Source organism: Myodes glareolus, chromosome 1 (assembly GCF_982192425.1).
Source record: "Myodes glareolus chromosome 1, mMyoGla1.1, whole genome shotgun sequence".
NCBI classification, from domain to species: Eukaryota; Metazoa; Chordata; class Mammalia; order Rodentia; family Cricetidae; genus Myodes; species Myodes glareolus.
The window spans coordinates 88,517,761-88,542,466 of NC_142026.1; the positions used below are offsets into that span (position 1 = coordinate 88,517,761).

General features: G+C 44.8%; 1 protein-coding gene and 1 pseudogene across 2 annotated transcripts in view; one reads left to right on the forward strand and one right to left on the reverse strand.

The window, feature by feature from the left end:
• Nucleotides 1-24,706, reverse strand: part of Sesn1 (sestrin 1) — a 97,503-nt gene that overhangs the window by 40,186 nt on the left and 32,611 nt on the right. The window lies entirely within an intron of this gene.
• On the forward strand, nucleotides 20,148-21,605 carry LOC125394577 (zinc finger protein 410-like; annotated as a pseudogene).

Here is a 24,706-nt window from a genome sequence, read left to right on the forward strand (position 1 = left end):
ACGATTTCAGATGTGATAATATCAAGAGAACAGCTAAAACACGTAGTCACTAGGTACCAGGCGCTCTTCGGCCCCTTCCATCTGCTTTAACTCAGTTAACGATGGCAGGAGCTTTGGCAGATGCTGCCTTCATGTAGAAACCGAGAGCCAAAGGCTGGGAAGGTTACTAAGTTCTTTGGCCAAAGCCACACAGTCAGCGTGGAGCCTGCATGAAGGGAAGAAAACACGGCCTCCCAGGCATGCTCTTGCTTTTCTTCTCAATGTCGCTGCTCCATTGCGTGTGTCCTCAGGAGAGATGTGGAGGGACAATACACTCTTCGTCACCATCCTCTCCAAGTTTCCTGTGGTGCTCTTCCTGCAGTCTCTGACAGAAGGCGTCTTTATGGTTAAATTACATGTTTATTTACGCATTTGCACGCATGTGTGTGCACACAGGCACATGCAGAGATTAGAAGACAGCTCGCAGGAGCCAGTTCTCTCCTTCTGCACCCACGGGTCCTGAGGTTGGAACTCAGGTGGTGAGGTTTGGTGACAGTGCCATTACCCACTGAGCCATCTCACCAGCCCTATGTACAGTTTTAAGGCATAGGTACAGAGAATTAATAAATCTCCTCTGGTCTGTACTGAGAGTACATTCTGTTTCAGATAGAAGGGTTTGGGGGATGACGTCTGCGGTCATATGTTTGTCTTGCTTTGAACTAGTTGCCATTTATATGTAGGAATCTAAGATACATTCCCACTGTGTTACAGGTGCTGTAGTACACAAAACCCTGGGGAGGAACCAACGGGGCTCATTCTTGAAGAAAAATTAAATGAGCACAATTACTTTTAGAGTAAATAAAATGTAACATTACATATCAAAGAAAAACAGAGATAAACATTTAAATAAATAAACGTTTTCTAAAATTGAGCCATACATTTTCCCCACTCCCCTTCCTTCCTCCTCTCTCCCCTTCTACCCTCCCTTTGTCCCCATGCTCCCAATTTACTCAGGATACCGTGTCCTTTTCTCCTTCCTAAGTGGACCCACGTATGTGTCTCTCTTAGGGTCCTTTTGGTTGCCTAGGCTAAATAAATAGTTATTAAAGTTATTTTTTACAGATTTAAAACATGAGAAAATTTTACAGTTTTCCTAGGGTCTAAGCATGGCATTGCCTACTCAAAACAGTGAGGTAATTCAGAGTGAGCTAGAGAATTAAATTTAATGAGCATGAATGCGTATACAGAGACACACACTCACATATACACTCACATATACATACCACTTGAAGATGGGAATGTGAGAAAATTATATGTTCACTATAGATATTGACTATTATTGTACCCTAATTTATTTTTTAAAAATCTCAGATAGTGTTGTGATCCAGCTGCCCTCCCTCTCCCGACCCACAGCAGAACTTCTTTGTGGTCTGTAATTGACAAGTATGTTTGTGTTCTTTCTGGCCAGTGGTTTTCCACAGAAGCAGTAGAGGTATAAAAGGCTTTAGCTCAGGGCAAAAAAAAAAAAGGTTGCTGCTGTTCTTCCACCTGAAAAGAAGCCTCTGTGTCTCAATCCCGGCACCCCTGCCAGTCTCATCATCCAGGTCATGCTAGCGCAGCAAGATAGAATATAGTAAATAAGTTTAAAATGACACAAAATAAATGCAAAAAAAAAACCCAAAAAAAACCCACAAACCTTTGGTCTGGCTAGGTGGTGGTGGTATATGCCTTTAATTCTAGCACTCAGGAGACAGAGGCAGGCAGATCTCTGAGTTTCAGGCCAGCCCTAAAGAGTGAGTTCCAGGCTAGCCTGGCATACATAGAGAAACCCTGTCTCAAAAGACCAAACAAACAAGCAAAACAAACAAGCAAACAAAAAACTCACAACTTTGGTCTGCCTCCCCGAGAGACAACTCACTTTTACTTGATAGGAAACTTGAACAAGGGGCTAGGGAGGTGGCTCATGGGTAACATACTTCCCATGAAAACGTAAGGGCCAGACCTTGGACCCCAGCACCACATAAATGCCAAGTGGGTGTGGCGGCCTGTCTGTAATGACCGCACTTAAGAGGCAAATTCCTGGAATGAGCTGGCTTGCTAGACCAGTCCGACTGGCAAGCACCGGGTTCATCAGAGAGCCTGTCTAAATATCTAAGATGGAGAGCAATGGGGGAAGACACCAGTCAGCCTCCGGCCTCTGTGCACACCTATATGCACGTGTGCCCACACGCATGTGGATATGTGCACACACACACACACACAAGCATGTGCGCATACACATACATATCAAAGAGAAAAAAGGAAAGAAAAAACACTACAATAAGCTTGCTTATCCAGTTTCTAAGCACATGGTAATTTAGGAGGGAATACACCGTCTCCTCTGATGGCAGAACAAAAAAGGACAGTCAACTAGTGGCAACGGAAGAGTCTGAAAAAAATACTCCTTAAGTGTCCCTGAAAGTACCATATCACAGATGAGGTTAAAAAACAGGTCTATATAACAATAGTGACTGGCTCATGCCATGATGAGACATCTAAAAAATATTACATAAGAAATATGGTATTAGAAGACTGAACTGGAAAATAACAAACATCCAGACTGGAGAGACAGCATAGTGGCTAAAAGCACGCACAGCTCTTCCAGAGGACCCCAAAATGTAGCTTAACTACAGTTCCAGTTCAAGGGGAATCTAATGCCCTCTTCTGGCTTCCATGAGTACTGCATGCACATGGTGCACAAACATACATGCAGGGAAACCATCCATACACATAAAAAATATATGGGACAGACTGGGGGTTGAGCTTTGGGCCTCATGGCGCAGAGCAAGCACTACACGATAGGCTCGGTCCTCATATTTTAAGCCCTCTCTATTGTATTTGGTTATCAGTGGGGAAATGTTATTACTTGACTTTTCATCACAATGATGAAATAGCTGATAGGCTACGCATGAAGAAAAGGTTTATCTAGCTTAGAGTTTTGGAAGTTCCAAGTCCAAAATGGCACAGCACATGCTGGGCAGAGGCAGCCTCTTGGCTTCATAGCATCTTCATAGTATGGCCAAAGCACAGACAGGAAGCCAGCCGATCACATCCCAAACCAGAATGTACACAGATTTGGGTGGGGCCAGGTTTGCTGTTTTGATAACAATTCTCCCATGCACACCCCCAATCATCTAAGATCCTTGCACAGAACCTCACCTCTGAAGGGTTTTGCACTTCTTCCCAACACTGTCATCATTCTTAGGACCAAGCATTCAATAGGGCTCCTGACAGACACACAAAGCCAATACACAGCATGGAAGAATAAAGAACCCTTAACATTTTATTTACTTACTTACTTACTTATCTATTTTTGGATGTGTACGCATGTGTTCGTGGGTATGGAGGACTGGAGCTGACACCAGTCTTTCTCTGTAATGCTCCACTGTGTTTGTTGAGGCAGCATCTCTTTCCAATGCTACACAGGTACCCTGGATCCTATCACTGCCACTGGGATTACAAAGTACAGCCAGCCAGGCGGTGGTGGTGCACGCCTTTAATCCCAGCACTCGAGAGGCAGAGGCAGGCAGATCTCTGTGAGTTCAAGGTCAGCCTGGTTTATAAGAGCTAGTTCCAGGACAGGCTTCAAAGCTACAGAGAAACTTTGTCTTGAAAAAACCAAAACTAAACCAAAACAAGAATAACAACAAAGAAACCCCAAAGTACAGCCAAGCCTGCCAGATTTTCACAATGAATCTTTTAAAAGGCTTCAAAACAGGTGGTTATTTCTATATATATATAAAACAGCTCATAAACTAAAAAATGAAAATCAAAACTAAAAACCAAAACAAACAATACTGGAATCACACAGTGGTTTCTATAGTAACCAGAGAAGAGACACCCTTCAGTTGAGTTTAAACATTGTGTACAGTTGTCTCTGTGAGTCTGAGGCCAGCTTGATTTATATAGCGAATTCTAGAGCAATCAGAGGTGCAAACTGAGACCTGTCTCAAAAACAGAGCAAAACAAAATAAAAGTGTAAATTTGGAGTCCATTTAAAATGAAGTAAATGCAGCAACTCTCAATGTAGATTTGGAGTCTAGATCACTGATAATTGTCTAAAATTCTTAGCCATTAAAACGCCTACCCTGCAGCAGAGCCTTGGTGCCTGAGGAGGTGAGCAGCCTCTGTGCACGTGAGTTATCAGGTACGTTAATCTGCACAGTGGAAGCAGTGACTGTGGGGGCAGAGGAAGAAGAATGCTCTCAACGTTGGAAAGAATTCCAGAGACCTGTGACAGCTACCACCCATTATGTCCCATCTTAGAAAGGCTTCTAGCCAAGGGTGACCAAGGACACAACTGGCAGCAGGGAGAACCAGTTTAGCACAGAAACAGGTCTCCAGATGTAATACATTTAACTCACGCCAACTATGCCACTCCTAATCCCTGGGTTTTTGCTATGTTAAATCTTTTGCTTGAGTGCAAATTATTGCTTAAGATGCTGTTAATTTTCGAAATGTGACCCCTCCCCCCATGCCCCACCTTTCCAATCCAGCAGGGCCTTCTATTGCTTTCCTTACTGAGGAAGAAGAATACAGAAGTTATTTGCTATATAAACGTGCGCCTGTGCTAGTCTGTTTTCTATTGCTGTGATAAATATCACGATGTAAGTAACTTTGGTAGGAAAGAGTTAATTTGACATGCGTTTTCATGTCACAGTCGTCATCAAGATCAGGGCAAGAGCTCAAGAGAGAACCTTGGAGGCAGAAACTGAAGCAGAAACCATAGAGGAATAACATGGACTGGCTTGCTCTCCAGAGTCGTGGTCAGATAACTTTCTTATACTTCCCATTACTGCTGGCCCAGGGGTGGTACCACCCACAGTGAACTGGGTCCTCCCACATCAGTCATTAACCAATAAAATGCTCCATAGACTTGTCTGCAGGCCAATTGGATGGAGGTATTTTCTCAGTTGAGCATCTCTCGTAACTGAGGACCTGAGTTTGTGTCAAGCAGACAAAAAACTAAGCAGCAGGACATCCAGCTAAGCTGTGCTCTGGGGAGCCTCCCTGCCCTTTCGGTGTGATTTCTGGATGTACTCAGTCTGACAGATAATGCACCTATGGTCTTCCTATTAGGGTGCAGCTCACCAGTGCAAGGCTTGTCTAAGGTGCCCACCCTCACCTGCAACAAGTGGTAGGGAAAAATACAACAGGCATATTAACATAGCACACCTTTTCCTAAACTCAAGTCTCAGATCTATGTGCTTGTTACCTCAAATTTTCTACTCTCCAGGTGCACAATAACGTGAGTAAGATAAGACCCCTAGCTCTGAACCCTCTTGTCACCCTGGAGCCTGACAAGAAAGTCATTGTTAAGACCTTGTCTCCCGAGAATCTGGCGTAAGGAGAGGTATGATAAAAATAAGAAGGATGGATTCTGGGAAAAATACTAGATGAATTTTGTAGGATTATCAATGCCCACAAAGGCATGACCAATGCTTCATGCCCAGAGCACTTGCATTATAGTGCACATCACTAACAGTACACTCTTGTCTATCCATGCAGAGTATACTGGAACACAGAATGTTTTCACCTAAAAACTGGGAATACATAAGACAGAGGAAGAATAAAACTATTTAGGACCCAACTTTCTGAGAAACAGACCACAAAGGAAATAGGATGGCTGAGTCCTCAGGATGTTAAGGATTTGGAGGAAACATAACAATTCACATTAATGAACAGGGTTCTCCATAGGAACTATGGAACAAAAAGCAAATGTATACAGTCTGATGAGGTACAAATTAATTTCATAGGGTGCCTCGCACAATGTCTCATGATAGCCTTGTGAGACAGAGCTCATTCTTCTCATATTACCCATTACATGTCACACATGAGATCACAGCAGATGTACAAATCATATGCAGCTTTGTTCTGATTTTAGGTCTGGTGTTTTACCTTTTCAGTACCAAGGTTAGAATGGAGCCCGTTCCTAGGGAGTGCTCAATCCAGGTGATGACCATAAGCACAGGAGGAGTTAGAGGAAGATACTTGGAAGTGTGTAGGAGAAGGATAAAAGACAGGGCTCAGAGAGGAAAGGCACAGAGGACAGAAAACACTGGGTGAACTGGAGATGCAGGAAGGAGCCTTGGGTCATATGGGTCAGTGGAAACCAAGGTCAGTTGTAGGGGCTTAGAAAACCAGCCAAAGAAATTAGAGACAGCAGGCGGCAATGACAAAGCCGTGATTGCCCGCGGTGAGTTCACAGTGAAGGAAGAGTAGTGAATCTTACTGCTCTTCCTCCTCTCCAGCTTTCTCTCCATCCCACCACACTTCAGCCCACCCACGGACTGAAATTGTACAGCCTCTTCCCACTTAGCTTCAAGGCTTTTCACTCAAATTCTGTTCACCGCTCAACTTCAGCCTCAGTTAGAAGACAGTCTTGGGGACCTTGATCCTCCTTCTGTGAGTTAGTTAGATCCTTCTCAAGTTCTCCCACTGCAGTACTTAACTCTGAACACTGCAACTGTAGACTGAGTTCCTTGAAACAGTCTGGGAAATTCCCCTAACATTGATTCTCTTAGCACGTGGTGCGTTTATAACCAGAACACAGATGTAGCGGCTAACTATTCCTACAGTTATATGGGCTGGTGAGAAGACATAACATATGCAGCAAGTTAAAATAAAAGGGTAAGCAGACTGAAGGATTGCCTCAGTCTCCATGAAGGGCCTACACACATGTGGCACACATAAACTCATTCAGATAGACACATACCCATTAATAAAAAGTGAACAATTCTTTACAAATTGTTTGCCAGTCAGAAGAAAACTTATTTCACCAAAAAGTTTTGCTTCTTTTTATTTTAAAATGAAAACAAGTACAGAAGAACATGGCTTTCTTCAAGGCAGGTTTGCAGAGGTGTTTATAAAGAAGGTGATTTTCATTGTAGCTATTCACTTGCAGATAAAATATTTACGCCATGCTCTTTCTGCCATGGCTTCACTGTGCAGGCACCTTCCAAGCTTAAGGCAGCACAGTGAGGCACAGAGTATCAGAACCTGAAGTGAAATCTGGGTTCCAACCTCATTGTGCTTTTCATCTGTAAAACTGAGGTGGTGGACTTCATAGGGAGGGTCTACGCCAAGAGGGGCTGATAGCGAGAGGTTGTGTGAATGTACAGCAATGACAAGTATTTAACAAGTTGAGCCACCAGTATAATTCCTGTTGGGGAGCCCCATTTGGCAAAGCTGTAGGGTTATTGGCTGTAAAAAGACTGGTTGTCTCTGTCTGCAACCTTCTCAAATGCCATTCTTTACTTCTCTAATAAGAACAGCTGTGGGGGTCTTTCTACAGCCCTTTGGTGGTGTGTTTTACACTTATTGGGCATACATATAGCTATGGGTGGTCAGGAAAATGATTTCTCATTAAGGTGTATAATTTTGATATAAAGAAAATATACTAGGATATGCTTCCAAGCTAGAGTTATTGACCCACGAGGACTGTAAGACACTTAAGAACCTGCTTTGTTTCTTTTACTCAGACTAACACAAGAAAACAACAATTACTCCTCAGTCTAAGACAAAGCACACACTTAGCTCATTTTTACCTCAGAGCAAGCTCAAACCAGACCAAAGGTTTTTGTAAATGAATCATAAGTTTAAAACTTTACAGTTACGTGCAAGGTCAGAGCCACAGGTGGCTAATCAAGGTTATTAACACAAAGAAAGCCTAAAAAATCTTGCCAGTTCTTCGTTTGTCAAGTCTAGCTGATAAAAGAACTGTGTCTCATAGCTTATCTCACCGGGCACTGTGCCCCAACCTTCTGGTCACGGTCTTACTCCAGAAACCTTGAAACTTTGCGTGGCCATGGTAAAGGGCTCTGCCCATGTTGCTCACCCAAAGGAATGTGCTTTTTGACCAATGAGATGTAACTCTTATAATTTTTTATTATTGCTTCAAGCCTCCTATAAAAATGTATTTAAGCCAGGTAAAGAGAGAAGTGGTGAGAATTGAAACAGAGAATTAGAATAGACAGAACATGACTCCTCAAACAACATATGTGTGAGTTCATCTCATACCCCTCAGATAAGGGACCTTGTGCTATGCTGTGGCTTCTAACTTGAACCCTGGGAGGTAGTTCTGGAGCTGAACTCACAAGCTACTAAAAGTTCTAAGAACATGGTATGATGAGCTGCTAAAGACAAGCAAGTTGCTGTATGACAGAGCCAGAATTTTGGTATCTTCATACTATCGTGGTGACATGTACATGGGGGAAAGAATAATTTACAATAAGTTAAAAGCGTGCATTTATTTAATATGGCCTCTCATATTCCATCTGTGCTTCCATACAGCAATAAAATGACATGCAGATGGGCTTTACTGTTAATCACTTATGAAGAAGCAGAAGCAAAGTAGAACGACTAGGAGTATTAACATTAGAACTCACAACCCAATCTCTCCCTGCCTGAAATGTCTCCGCCTACACAATGGGGGATGACAATACAATGAGAGCCCCAGGGTTACAGTAGTGGTCAGTAAATACCACTGTGGGGGTACAAGTCTGTAACCCAGTGTGGGAGAGTGGAGACAGGATCCTGAGGTCAGGACTCAGCTAGTCTAGCAAACTGCAAACTCCATGCTCAGTTGAGAGACCCTGTCTCAGAACTTAGGGTAAACAGCAAAGGAGTGGTATCTGATGTCTAACTCTGGTTTTCAGAAGGACACCAAGAGTAAGTGTACTTGCATTCACATGTATGTGCATACACATAGCTAAGACAGACACAGTGAAAGGGAGGGAGGGAGGGAGGGAGGGAGAGAGAGAGAGAGAGAGAGAGAGAGAGAGGTGGAGGGAAGTCTTGTATTATGTTTTATGCTATCAGCAGTCTAATAACCCAATATCCTAAATATTATAGACAAAGCTTCAAGTTCACTGTTTTGGGCAGAGCTGGCAGTGCAGGGGATTAAACCGCAAACCTTATACATTCTAGGAATCGTTTTACCATTGAGCTGCACACCCTAGCTCCACTTACTTCCTGAACAAGTTTCTCCTTTTCCCCCACTCAATTTAAACATTCTTAGTTGCGGTGTACTACCCAGGACTTCCTTTAAGTGTAGACTGGATTTTGTTCAGTTAATTTGTTCTCCATACATCTGTAGTCCAGAATTTTCCTACAGGATAAAAATGAGGGGCTGTACATAAAAGATTGGAAGAAAGCTGACATATGGAATGGTAGGAAGAGTCTTAGCGCTCAGCATGGAGGGACCCCTGGAGACAAAGGCAGAGATGTGACTCCAGAGCAAAGGGACACAGGACTTCCCTGGGCCTCTTCCCCCTCACACCATGTGCCTTAGGGTTTCTATTGCTGTGAAGAGACACCGTGACCATGGCAACTCTTATAAAGGAAATATTTAATTGTAGCGACTCGCTTACAGTGTCAGAGGGTCAGTTCATTATCATCATGGCAGGGAACATGGCAGCATGCAGACATACGTGGTGCTGGAACTGTCAGTCCTTACATTTTCGACTCAGAAGCAACAGGAAGTTGACTGACTGTCACACTGGGGGAAGCTTGAGCAAAAGAGTCCTCAAAGCCCGCCCCCACAGGAACACATGCTTCCTCTAACAAGGCCACACCTCCTAACATTGCCATTCCCTTTGGGGGCCATTTTCTTTCAAACCACTAGACCACATCACACATGAGCATTAGCAGGGCTAGTTTACTCCTAAGCAGCAAGTCATCCAGCCCAACAACGGCCATTGTCACTGTCAGACCTTCCTGGCATTACTAAAGTCGAGGCCTTCAGAAGCTCCCCAATTGCCCATGATTCCTTCCCAATTCCAGGCCTCACACAAGATTTCTACCCACCCCTACTGGAGATTCTGCAGAACGGCAAGAAAAAGGAATTTTGGTGAAATTACAGGGGTGAGGGAAGGGGGAGAGTAGTGAGGAAGCAGATATGATCAAAATGCACTGTACAATGCATGAGAGTCTCAAAGAAAATGCAAAAGCCTATTTCAGAAGCTTAGCTGGCTTTCTGTCTGTAGAAGCACTGCTAGACTGCTGGCAGTGATTGCTGTACAAGGCTGAGGTCCTGAGTTCAAATCCTCAACACCCACAGAGAACACCCAGGTGCAGATTCTGCCCTGTGTGGGGTTTGGAGGAGACAGGAGAATCTCTGGGGCTTGCTGGCTACTAGCTTCACTCCAGGACAGTGAGTGAGCCCATCTTGAGGGAGTGGGGTAAAAGTGACAGGGCAGGACACCTGATGTCCTCCTCTGGCCTCTCTGCCTGTGTGCCCCAGCATATGCCACACCCTCACACCTGCACCTACACAGACAGAAAGGAAAGAAACTGCTAAAACAGAAGTTAAATGTCAGATTTTTGCTATCAGCTCTGCAGTTTGGCAACTTCACGCAGCTGAAATCGCTTTCTGTTGCTGTAGGTTGGCTTTATATTTTGTCAAAGTGAGAAGATCGGTTCAGAGGGAGAAGGAACATATGCACTCTAACTTCAGACTGTAATATGTGTGAGATGTGAAGGGTCTAAGCATTTTCATCATCTATGATGAAGATGGCTCCGCATCAGACATATGGCTCCACAGGACACGGGGTCAACTCCTGCGATGCAGGGATTTGGCTTTGTGTTACCTGAGGTTTGGGGAATAGTGAAGATATTAAATTCCACAGAACCGGTGTGGCTTTGACAGGCGTTGTTAGCAGTATGACGCCATGCATTTCCCCTTAAGTTGTGGTTGTATTCTTCACAAGATGCCTTTGGAAACTTTCAAGCGACTCCCTGAGGTTGAATACCACAGTTGGTGGGTGGAGTAGGAGGATGGGGGTGTTGGGGTGAGGTGGGGGTAAGGGTAAGAGGGTGCTCACACAGGCTGCATGTTGCACAGGCTGCGTGGTGCTTGCCGTTGTTCCCAGTTGAACTGTTATTACTCTCGGGTTTTTCTCTGTCATTGTCTGTTCACTTACAGTTCTCTAACTTAATAAAAATGCTCTTAAGATAATTATTATGAAATAAGCCAACCTCAAATCCAGAAAAGAGGCACAGCACCCATCCCTGTTAACAAAGACTTGGAGATGCTGGGGTTTCCTTCAGCCTTGCTTCAGCACCTGAGTCAATAAACTTACTGACTTTTCTTTGCCTTTTCCCCCACAGACCCCTACCTAGAACATTGTATTCCTCATACAATACAAGAACTGCAGGAAACATTCTGTCTTAGCCAGGGTTCTGCTGCTGTAAAGAGACACCACAACCAAGCCGACTCATATAAGAAAGCCTTTAATTGGAGGCCTGCTCAGGCTTTCAGAGGTGTAGCCCACTATCATCACGGCAGGAACATGGTGGCCTGCAGGCAGACATGGTGCTGGAGAAGGAGCTGAGAGTTCTCCATCCTGATCCACAGGCAGAGCTGACTCTGGCCTCGGCAAGGGCTTTTGAAATCTCAAAGTGCACACCCAGGGACACACTTCCTCCACCAAGACCACACCTCCTAATCCTTCAAGTAGCGCCACTCCCTGGCGAGCAAGCATCAGGTCTATGAGCCTATGGGGGCCATTCTCACATTCTAAGCCATAACCACAAATCACAATCTTTATCACAATCTTTCTCTCCCTGATGAGCTGTAAGCCCAGAAAAACTGTTTCCTTCATTGATGAGCCACGCAGTTGAAGACTGGCACACAATACTACTTTACTTTTTCTTATTTAAAAAGTACTTTTCCAACCAAAATTTTAGATCAAATATTGTCCAGCCAGGTTCTAAGTCCCCCCACCCCCTTAGTCCCTACTCTCACCCCTTCCATTTCCTCCCCTACTCCCCCCCTATGCCTTTCAAATTGGATTTATGGTACACACAGCAAGGCATGCATAGAAATGTCATTAGGTCCTAAAACCATAAACCCCCACAATTAGCGTCTCGGCAGTCACAGTTCAGGCGACCTTAACTCACAGGCGTCTCTGAAGTACTCCATGACATTAAAAATCCCTTTTGAGTTAAACAATGCAATTACATTCTACATCCAGTTAATAGCTGATGTAATTATAGAATTTTGGAGCTTAAGTAATCATTAAATAAACTGACGGGAACGAGGAGTTTAGAGTATCTAAGTACAGATATCCCCATTCTATAGATGACAATATTGAGAAACTTCTTCAATGCATATATGTAACATCAATTGCTGGGGAATTATTTTAAGGTTTGTTACTTTTGTTTATGCTATGGACCATTTGCTAAGTGATGTAAAGCTGTGTTGCTTTGGTTTATGCTGCATTTGTTTAAGTCTGTGAAGCTGTGATTCTTTGCCTGTCTAAAGCACCTGATGGTCTAATAAAGAGCTGAATGGTCAATGGCGAGTCAGGAGAAGGGATAAGCGGGTCCGGCAGGCAGAGAGGATAAATAGAAGAGAAATCTGGAAGAGGAGAAGCAGCAAGACAGAAGAAGGGGAGGAGGGTGTCAGGGGTCAGCCAGCCACAGAGTAAGAGCAAACGGAAGATAAACAGCAGTCAGAGAAGGAAAAAGCCCAGAGGCAAAAGCAGATGGGATAATTTAAGTTAAGAAAAGCTGACAAGAAGCAAGCCAACTAAGGCCAGGCTTTTATAAGAAAGAATAAGCCTCTGTGGGTGATTTGTTTGGGAGCTGGGTGTGGGGCCCTCAAAAAGCCAAAAGAGTAAAATATCTCACAACAATTGATATATTTACTATATAGTTGGGGTTTTTGGTTTTTGTTTTTAACAGATTTGGATAACCATGTATAAAGTCAGAGCTAACAGCAAAATTGGCTAGAGTTAAATAACCACTTTTTAAAAATATGGTTTCTGAATTGCTATTATTTAAAAACAATTGAAACACACACACACACACACACACACTCATCAACCAAATCCCCACTCAGGAATCAAGGGTAAAATTAGGTATGTAATTATTTTTTCTTTACATATTCAGTTGAGGTTCAAGAAAGCCTATAGCTATCTCCTATTAAAAAAAAAAACCCAAATGTTGTCAGGTGGTGGTGGCACACACCTTTAATCCCAGCACTAGGGAGGCAGAGGCAAGAGGATCTCTGTGAGTTCGAGGCCAGCCTGGTCTACAAGAGCTAGTTCCAGGACAGGCACCAAAGCTATACAGAGAAACCTTGTCTCGAAAAAACAAACAAAACAATCTTGTAAAGAGAAATTCCATGTTATGGTCTGGGCGTGTGGCTTAGCTTCCAAAGGGTGACTGCTGGGAGACTGGTCCCCAGTGTGGCAGCTGGAACCTCTAAAGAGGTGGGACCTAATAGAAGTGGTTAGGTCATCAAGCCCCACCTCCAGGAGTGGACTAAACCTTTTGTGGGAGTGAACTAGGTCTCCTGTAACTGTTAACAAGGGAGAGAATTACTAAGATGGGACTTGTTTCTTCTCTTTTTTCCATCCATGCCTTGGCAGTGTCTGCATCTGCTGATCTCCGCCCACTTCTCCTCAGCCAGGACACTGCCTCCGTCCTGCTTAGATTCTCCAGCCACCAGAATGGCGAGCTAAAAATATTTGTTTAGTGAAGTTGGAAAGTGTTAGAGATATACACCTGACCTTAAATAAACCTCTCCATTTCAGCAGTCTAATCTCAGGCATGTTGTTTCAGCAATGCAAAATAGATTAAAGCAGTCAATGAGCTATGGGTAAGGTGATTGCGAAGACCAACGTGTAGACACAGCTAATCTTGGGAACTGGGTCACAAACCACGGTTTAGAAAGTTCAAGGCCAATGCTTTGTGGACAGACAACCTGGCTTTAAGTTAGAGTCATTGGCTTTGCTCAGAAACAAAGAGCTAGGTGTAGCTACACCTTTAATCCCAGCACCGGGGAGGCAGAGGCAGGCCAGCCTGGTTCACATAGTGAGTTCCAGAACAGCCAAGGCTACAAGTCTCAAAAACAACCAAAACCAAACCAAAGCCAGGACAAGAAAGCACATGAGATGTTTACTCCATGGGTAAAGGAGGAACTCAGTCCAAGAGGAATAAAGCAGAACTGATTCTCATTTCATATTCACCAAGGGCAGACACTTCCTTGACTGGGACACAGGATGGAATTATATCAAAAGTATCTTAAGCACCACATTAGAAAATTGTGATAAGCAAGAGCAAATATTTGCCTATATCTGATGCCTGAGTAATGTGTCTATTGTAGAAGTCAGCTCCCAAGAGCAGGTTCAGAGCAGAAAACCAGCAGGCTCAATACTGCAGAACAACGAGGGATTTCCACAGAGGGCGAAGAGAGCCTGGCCCAGGAGGGATTTCCACAGAGGGCGAAGAGAGCCTAGCCCGGGAGGGATTTCCACAGAGGGCGGAGAGAGCCCAGCCCAGAACAAAGCTGTTGCCTATTTGCACTGTGTAGGGATGGCACGGGCTGCAGAATGTCATAACGTCACAGTAGCTCATTCCTAGGTGCATGTCCAGACATGCCAAGAGCTGATGACTCTCTTTCAGTTTTGCAGAAAGTCATATTGATGTCCAAGTGCCACCACTATATTTACCATTTACCGTTTGAAATTTAGCTTAATTTAAAGCAACTGAAACGAATAAATTGGAGGCTCACAGAACTGCCTTGTGATTCTTCTTGGTGAGCAAGGCCAGGAAGTACTGAGCTTTGCTCTAACAAGCACAGTGACTGCAGGTCAAGAGGTCACAGTCCTATAACAAGCGTTAAAAAAGTCTAACTCATCCAATGATATAAAGATGACTTACATGTGCAGATCTGAAGCTTGCAGACCCCAAACCAAATATTTTCATGAATGAACAAAGTTTCAATTAGGAGTTTTTGCTGTTGTTGATGATGCTGCTATTTTTTTTTTTTTTTTTTTGGACACCCATTCACTTTTTACAAAAAACTTGTTGATTTTTCTTCCACCTTAACTAGAGTTTTGTTCGTGCAGAAGATGAGTAGTTCAGGGAACTAGTGTGTCCTCCGATCTGAAAAGGCAGCAGGTTTGAAAGCACGGCCGAGGGGTACGTCAGAGCCACACACTCAGGGCTGTGGCTGGGATCTCACGTGCGTGTGAAAGGGAGGACACGCCAGGGCCTGGGCTGAGTTCACCTCAGGGGAAGGCAGCTAAGCAGAAACACATGGCCTATTAACACAGCATTATCTCCACAGCAAGAAAACTCCAGTCCAGGGAGCAGAGATACTGGGACCGCTGGCCTTTCGAGTGGAAGCACTAACGAAAACTATTCTCTATCTTTCATAAAGAATGTGGCTGCTATGTTTCAACAGTTTTTTTTAACTTAATGAACAGCACTGTGAGAGCCAGGGTGGGAGGAAGAACAGGGTAGAGATGGGATGAGATGCTCATTGTAACATTTGGGCTTTTAATTTTGCTGTCAGCTTAGTTATTAAGTATGGGGAAATTGTTATGAATTTATCATTTTAGCTTTCCACTGTTAGTTCTTAGGCAAACACCCAAGGACTCTTCAGCGACTCTAGCGAATCGCATTAGGTGTCTGCTGCAGGAGCCACAGTAAAGCCGGGGTCACCGGTGTCCCCTCCTCAACTGTAAGGCCTTGAAAGCAAATGCGCCGTTAGCCATCTCGGTGGCAAATCCATTTTAAACAGCGCATTCTCAATCTACAGGGCAGGCATAGTTCTTTACTATCTCTCTTCTCCAAGAGCTCAGCTAGCCTGCCAAACCCACTTAAACAGAGACTTGTGCTGCGAACTAGTAAGCCAAGGAAGAGTTCTGAAGCAACGAAGGGCAGAAGTTTCCAGAACAATGATAAATTCTGGAGGATGTAGAAATGACAGGGTCCATCTTCAACATGTGAATGATTCCAAATGTTTTACTAAGTGTACAGACTCTAAGAATATAGAGATTAGTGCAGAATTGATTACTTAAATCAGAATCCTGGAATTAAACCATATCATAATTCCTTAAATATTAAACTTCTTTAAAATTATCTTAAGATAGCATTGAAAAATGACCTTTCAAATAGTAAGAAAAATGTCAGATATAATTAATGAATATAGTTGATAATTTTCCAAGCATATAATGGCCTTATTCTCAAAAGCCCACACAAGCCTTTTGGAATACAGTTAACTACGTGAATTTAGAATACAGATGAGTATTTAAGTGCCAGTGAAAATGGGAGGATTTGACACCTAAGGTGTGTTTTATTAAACATACACACATAGCAAATGAGGAGCCTGGAAGATCATACAGCTGCAAGCATTTGACTTGTCTGTGTTTTCCTGCCACAAAAAGCTGAAATAATACAGAAATTGAAATTAATATCCATTGGAAGCTGGGTGTGGTGGCGCACACTTTTAATCCCAGTACTTGGGAGGCAGAGGCAGGTGGATCTCTGTGAGTTCGAGGCCAGCCTGGTCTACAGAGTGAGTTCCAGGACAGTCAGAGCTGCACAGTGAGACCATGTCTCGAAAAACAAAAGCAAAAGCAAAAGCAAAAACAAACAAACAAAAGATCCATTTGCAAAGTTTTTTTTTAAATAACAATGTTGTAGAGAAGTCACTCTAGAAAAAGAAATACAAAAGCTTGCTTTCTCTATCCAAAGGACCAGAAGGGAATAGTCTAGCAAGACAGAGCATTTTCAGACACTAGTCACTCTCCTGAGGTCAAATGCCATCCCTTCCACCACAATAACAAAACAACTGTGGCCCTACCCACACCCACACCAGCAAAGGTCAAGTGGGGAATGTAAACTTCCATCACTGCTAAGAAGTAACAAGAGCTCCCGACCTCAGCCGGGTGCTAGCACTTTTGTTCTCTAGGGCTATGGCAATCCTCACTCCCCACCATCCCAGTGGGGAAAACCACACCAGAAGCCTGGCCTTCCATGAGCACCCAGAAGGCACATCCCTCCCAGTCCCTGCCTGGGTGGTGGTGATGAGAAGGCCTAGGCAGTGTCAGGACTTCTGACAGTGCCAGAGGTGATGAGGCTGCCTCTACCCTGTGACAGTGTGGGAACAGTAAAAAGGCACTAGACAAGAAGGTATCACTGGGGGTTCAGCGGAGAGTTGAAACTTGCACCCTTGTCCAAAGTAACCAAGAGTTCCCCCCCAACACACAAAGACCAAACCAGACACCAGAACTTCTGCCTTTTCTGGCCAAAACAAGGTTAATAGCTTCTTCTCCTGCTGGAGAGGAGTCAGAATAATAGCCAACTATAACAGAATACTTAGATCCAGAGTTTCCCATATTAACATCCCACAGGTACAGCGTCAGTGGAAAATTACTATATGAATTTCAAATATGGATGTATTTGAATATTAGAATACTGCATAAGATATATTCTATGTGCCAGTGGACACACAATGTAGATGCTGGGAGTATTTTAAAGTAGCCATCGGGCAGGTACACGGGGAAGGATGTTCAAAGACTGGGAAGAAATGGGAACTAAAGCCTCAGCGGAGACCCCGAAGCTGAATGCCCGTGCTCAACAGCAGACGGGGGGGGGGGGGGAGATAAAACAGCCAAGCTTTCTGAGCCACAGGAAGACAGCACCAGCAGAACAGCCAGTGAGCAGCACCTCAGGTTCCCACAACACCACCACAAAATCTAACATTCTTGTCATCAGAACCCCAGAAGGAGAAAGATGTCAGGGCCAAGAGCACCTGAAATGACGGCTGAACATGTCCCAGATATAGTAAAGGCAGTCACAAAATTCCAGGGTGAACTCTAAACTATTAGAATGAATCCAACACTCAGATATATCAGTCACTTTTGAAAAAACAGAAACCGTGAAAACGGTGAAGGAAATGACATCTGATCACCCACTCACTTGTGAGGCACGAGCTCATAAGCCCAGAGGTCGGAAGAAAGTTGTTTAGCTTTTTAAGTGTTGAGAAAACAATCTTGTTAGCCCATAGTTCCATATCCCGTGAAAACATCCTCCAAGGATGATTAAAAAAAATGCTCTCAGATTAAGGGGGATCAAAAACGAAACAAATTCTTGCCAGCAGGTCAACTTGGAAAGAAGGGCTAAGTGACATCCTTAGACAGAAGAAAAACTGGAAGAGTGAGCCCTGGACGTCGGGAACGAGACAAGAACAGGCCAACCAAAGATGCTTTTCAACCAACAAGACTTCCTCCCCTTCTGTGTTTCCCAAATCATGTTTGAGAACTTGACAAGAATGAATTAGGGTCATTGCCTGTAAGGCACTGAAAGAACACAAATAACCCTGAGGGAGGGCAGAGGATGGGATGGAGGTCAAGTGCCCCAGCCCTGAACAACCTTAAAGGTGCCAAAATCATAGAGTTATGCCCTATCAGTTCAAAACCAAACTCAAAACAAGTAACAGGCAAGAGGAAAGTGGAACTTGAGTTCATCTGGCAACACATATTGCACTGACAGATATTGTGGTGGGTAAAGTCAGAAGTACTGAGAGAAACTGTAAAAGTACAACAAACCGGACAAAAATGAAGAGGCAGCGACATCTGGGTGGCACGGGGAGAGCAGGGAAACTTACAGCTACGTGCACATGCCAGATAAAAGAAAATGTAAGGAAAAAACACAAATCTCTACTCTGCAAGTCTCAAGAAAAAGCAATGTGAACCAAGTAGCAAGATGAAGGGGGAAAAATAATAATGAGCAATCCGAATCAGAAACAAGAGAAAACCAGGAAAATCAAGTGTTGAATCTTCAAAAGAAGACTGTGTGTGTGTGTGTGTGTGTGTGTGTGTGTGTGTGTGTGAGAGAGAGAGAGAGAGAGAGAGAGAGAGAGAGAGAGAGATTAAGGGAGAGAAACTCTGCAAATAAAATAAGCTGGGTCAATTCCCACCCAAACCCAGGTAACAGTGCCCCCTGTAGACCATGCCTTTAACACATGGCCCTTTAAAAATGTCTAAAATGCAGTATCGGTTTGTGGTTCCATTTCAGGTCAAGAGAAGCCATCTGCCATGAGCAGACAGCAGGCACAGCCAGCTCCTCCCATCAGGGGTCATCCCAAACATCCCCTTAGCATCAGGTGGGGAAACCGTGGGGAAGGCTGTCCTCAAATCCAACAGGTCTCTTGGGAGGATCTTAGAGGGCCTTGAGGTTGGGTCAGACATGGGATATATACAATTCCCAGCTGGGTCCCGGGGTCCTTGCTGCTGGTACCTGACAGCTGACGGGAAGCGGGGGATGGGGTAGGGTGAAGGACCTGATCCTTGCACCCACTGCGCTCCTCCTGTGAGGCCCCTGTGACATCTGCAGTAGGCAGCGGCTCTGACATGGGGTGGTCACCTTCCTTCCCGGTGCCTCCACATCGCCTCTTTAGAAGCGGATAAATGTAGCAGTTGGTCTGCGCCTTTGCTGCTGTGATAAAGCAACTCGGACTAAATCCAGCGTGGGGAGGAAAGGGTTTACTTGGCTAACATGTCCCCATCACACTCCATTACTGAGGGAAGTCAGGGAAGGCACCTGGAGGCAGGAACTCAGCAGAGGCCACGGAGGAGCTGGCGTACTGGCTAATTCTCAGGCTCACACTCAGCTACTTTTTGTAAACTTCCCAGGACCACCTGACTCGGAGCAGCACCGAGCACAGTGGGCTGGGTCCTCCCACATCAGCTCTTAACCAAGAAAATGCCCAGAGACATGCTCACAGCCCAATCTGATGGAGACAGCTTCGAAATTGAGGCTCCCTGTTCTCAGGTGACTCTAGTTAGTGTCAAGGTCCCCAAAAACAACCAGCTCAAGGTCAAAGACTATTAAGAAAATTGAATTTGGGATTTAAAAAAAAATCTTTCATAAGAACTCTTCAAGTCCAGATGGGTTCACTGTAATTTTATTAAAGAGTAATGAATATCAATCTTATATAATCTTTTTTTTAAAAAAAAAAAACAAGAGGAGGTAATATTTCCCAATTCATTTTCTAAGGTTAAGCCACCAAGGGTGGGGAAGGGCAGGAAAACATCCCTTATGAATACGGTAGGTGTGGACAGAATTCAGGACTGACTGACAGAGCCAGCTGCCCTGGCCTGGGAGGTTAAACTGATTAGCAACCCAGTTCAACATCTTACAGGAAAAGCCAGCATATTAAAAGGACGTGAGTCTAACAGGAAGGTGTCAGCGAGTCTGAATTAGATCTGAACCTGTCCCCTGAACAGGATTTCGGAAGCTGAGTCAACGTTATCAGATGAGTGAGAATCCAGACCAGAGCTCTCGGTTCAGTTTGTTCAGCCTGGGACAAGGGCTAGCAGAAACTAAAGATGTCGCTTGTTTATTCCTCTTTCCGGCGACCGAGGCCTCAGAATGCAGTGGTTACTAATTCCTCCAAGGAGATCCCTTCTTCTGCTGGTCAGATGAGGGTGAGCCCAGACAGAGAAGAGACAAGGCTCAGAGTGTACAGAAGTCCCCAGAGGTTTTGTCCACTCCAGAGTTGCCTCGCTGCAAGATCTACGGTCACGTGACAGCACTTCTTTCACTAGTAACCTAGCAGGAGCAGGTCTGGGTTTGGTTGAGCACTCGGTGTTTGCCCAGGATGAGCCAGAGATTCAGAAACGGCTTCCTTCTTGGTGAGAACCACGAGTGGTATCCCATGGTTCCTCTGTGCTCAGGAATTGGCCCATGAAGTTTGACTGCTGCTACTCCAGTATGTCTGCCAAAACAATGCAAAACCCAGCCGCAAAGGAGAAAAGTCCACTTTGGGTCCGGTGAGCGGCAACCCAAAGAGTCTGGCCCCCTTCCCCAAGTGGAAGGGAAGCTCGAGGGCACAGCTGGAGGCTGTGTGTGACCACGTTGGTGTGGCCAGATCACTTCAGGTAGCACCTTGAAGAGCGTGCTCCTTCATCTGCCCTGCAGAAGTTGTGGGGAAGGCTTCAGCTGACGTGCTGCAGAGGCTGTGGGTGCACACGAGGACACATGACAGGGAGAAACCCCTTATGTGCCACAGTTTGTGTGTGGTAAGCAGTTCACCACAGCTGGGAACCTGAAAAGCCACTGTCACATCCACACCGGCGAGGAACCTTTCCTCTGTGAGGCCCAGGGATGGGGCCGTGCCTTTGCTAAGCAGTCAAGCCCCTGAAAACATCTGGTAGTTTACTCAGGAGAGAACCCTCACCCTGCCAAGTCTGTGGGAAGGCCTCTCAGAATGGGGGCAGGACTGTGTACTCGAAAGGATCACTTGTAGCTGGGGACAACTGTGAGTCAAGAACAGGACACGCTGCTGAGTGAGGAAGGAGAGTAGTTTGCCTGAAGACGCTTCAGCACTCAGTAAAAGTCTGGCGGCTGTGACTCCCCATCCAACACCCTTCGGCCTTGGTGGGGAGTCTTTGAGTCTACCAAATACCACTCCATCCTGGCAGTTGATGATGAGGTGCTGCCCGAAAGAGCCCCTGGCTCCTATCTAAGTGCCATGTGGTCGGGGAGGCAGGCCTACAAAGTCTCTGTCTTAACGGGGATAAATTCACAGAAGTTACTAAACCTCTGTAAGACAGAGGGGCGAGTGTACCAGCTCCAGGAAGAGCAGTTCCGCCCGACCCCAGAGTGCATGATGGGAACAGATCCAAAAGGCTCACATCGTGCCGTAACTAAAATGAATCTGCGAAGGACAATGACCTCAACTTGCCCCTGTTCATCTTCCCTAGCAGAGAAGAGGTGAGTCTGAGGGCTTCTCTTCAGCCTCCATGTGACCCAGACAGTGAGGTGGTGACTGTGGGCTGGACAGCATAGCGGCCTCTCTTTTCACTGAAGACATGAGAGGCGGACTTCTCCAAAAGCAGGCTTAAGCACAGTTGGTGAAGGTTTTCACTGTGGCTGTTCAGTTTTTCGTTTGTTTTTGTTTTTTTTTGTTTTTGTTTTTTAAAGAGTATTTGTCCTTGGCCCAGCTCTTTCCACACGGCTGAACAATGTCCTGCTCCTAACCTCAACCACAGAACCTCACCAGGAAGTCGAGTTTTCAAGATGCCTTGTTGTTTTGAAGAAGGGAGTGATGCCAATTATATTGTGGCGTTCACTCTTTAGCGACCAGAGCAAAAGACTCAGTCATTGGGTTGTAAAACACAAATTATTTGAATTTTCCCTCAGCCCAGGCAGGTACTATCTTATCCTGTACACCTCTGCTTGGTCATTTTGTTGTTGTTATTTATTTATGGGGCAAAAAAGATCATGTTATGAGGGGCTTTGTTTATTTGACTTTTTTCTAAGTTAAAAAAATCACATAACCTAGAGTTTCATTTTTTTTCTTTAAAATAAACAAAAGAATCCAGGACCTCCCAAAAAAATATGGATGCAGAGGTCTTATGAGAATATTAGCAAACAATTCAGCAAACAAATATTATAGCCAATGACTTAGTAGTGACTTATATAAGCTTGGTGCAATGTCTAAAAATTCATCAATGTAATCTACCTCACCAACAGAATAAAGAAGAAAAAGCACACGGTGTTAATAATTCTATCATCTCTGGACTGATACAGAAAAGGTACATGAGCAAATTTAGCATGGATTAGTTATTTTGAAAAACTTTTAAAAAACAGGAATGTAAGAGACAGAAGGAAGAGCTCCACAAGCCAACAGCTGGTGTTCTATTTACTGGAGAAGGAAAGTCACATCACAGTAACAAACGCCAAGCATAAGCAGAAAATAAAACTACGTGTTGGGGGATTGGCTCGGGGTAAAGCATTTGCCTAGCATGTATGAGGCTGTGGGTTCAATCCCTAGGACTGACAACACACTGCATGTCTGTCTGATGCTGGTCTGAAACCTAGGTAACAACTTCAAAGTGGAGAATTATAAACAGGCACAGAGATGCTCACAGGTAAGCCCTGCAGAGACAGAAGCAGGGGGATCCACCTCAAGGCCATCCTTGGCGGCAGGGCAAGTTCTAGGCTGTCTATCCTAAGCAACATGAAACTTTCATCTTAATTTTTTGTTGGTTTTGTGTTCTGAGACAGGGTTTCTCTGTGTAGCCCTTTCTGTTCTGGAACTCACTCTGTAGACCAGGCTGGCCTTAAACTTGAGAGATCCACCTGCCTCTGCCTCCTGAGTGCTGGAATCCAAAACGTGTGCCGCCATGACCACCTGCTCCCCCCAAATTTTTTAATTAAAAAAATTAAAACAAAATTAAGAACTATAAATAGGGATTATTATAAAATGGGAAAGGCAGTGAATGCAGGCAGACTGGATAATTAAAACTCTGTATATGGAGTGGATACATTCACCGATCTAGTGCCAGGCCCAGCAGACTAGCAATCATCTGATTTAGCCATTTTCTCACTTTTGAACAGTGGATTCTGGGACGCTCCATGCACCCACCCTAGCTGTATAGACATTTGTTGAAATGCGTAGACTTTGAGTCTGGTACTTTTTATGTGCGATGTTTTGATTTATTTGCAATTCTTTGTTGTTGTTTTTGTTTGTTTGTTTTGAGACAGGGTTTCTTTGTCTAACAGTTCAGCCTGTCCTGGAACACACTCTGTAGACCAGGTTGGCCTCAAACTCACAGAGATTCACCTGCCTCTGTTTCCTGAGTGCTGGGATTAAAAGTGTGCACCACCACTGCCCAGCTAACGTAGGCTTTTTAAAATATATATATATATATATGATAAAGTTTATAAAATAAAAAAGTGGACCCAAAACATTGTAAGACTACAGACTTTGGGAATCAAAGTTACTGTTTTTCTCTTTTTCTGTAATATACTGCATCTCCCACCTGTAGTTTGTGTTGCATTTTTGCAAATTTAACTTTACCACAATCCAATTCAGCTTTGTGGAAAAGGTTTCTTCTCTGTCATCATGCTTTGAAAGGTCATCCTGACTCTCGGGCCACATTGACAGCTAAATCTGTGAATGTGTGCTACGTTCAGCCTGCACTAGCTTCTCCAGGAACAGACTGCTGTTCTAGTACATTATGAAGCAAGGCCTGGGGTCCGACTAGACCCAGTTCTGAGGCAGGACTCCAGCTCATGCTAGGTTCTGAACCTCAGTTCTACCCGCTGAGAGTTCTGAAGGACTCCCTCCTCAGCTTCCATGCTGGAGAAAACGTCCTCCTACCTCGTCTTTAGGCACAGACCAGTGAGGGGAACTCTGGTCTTTAACTCTGACATTTCATTATTTGAGCATCTGATCTCCCTGTGCTAGTATTCCTGGAGGGGACCTCAAGGTTAAGGCCACCTCAAACTAAGTAGCAAAATCTTGTCTAAAAAAGAAAAGGAAAAAATTTTCAGGGTTCCTTTAACTCCTTTAATTTATACGATAAATCTCCCCATTGCAAGCTAATTGTTGCTACTGAGAATCCAGGAAAATGAAAAGTAATCTCATCATAGGTCTGGAATGTCGCACAGTGACAATGTTTGCCCAGTGCATGCCATGCCCCAAGTTCTGTCCTCGGCACTGCAGGAAAACAACAGTACTCACCACCGGCAATGTCCGGGACTGGCAGATAGCGAGCTAAACGCTAACCCATCACCACCGTCACCGGCCACCACCACCGTCACCGTCCACCACCACCCTCACCGTCCACCAGCACCGTCACCGTCCACCACCACCCTCACCGTCCACCAGCACCGTCACCGTCCACCACCACCCTCACCGTCCACCACCACCCTCACCGTCCACCAGCACCGTCACCGTCCACCACCACCCTCACCGTCCACCACCACCCTCACCGTCCATCACCACCCCCGTCACCATCCACCACCACCATCACCGTCTGGGACTGGCAGACAACAGGAAGCCTGCTAACCCATCACCACCCTCACCGTCCACCACCACCGTCACCGTCCACCACCACCCTCACCGTCCACCACCACCATCACCACCGTCACTGTC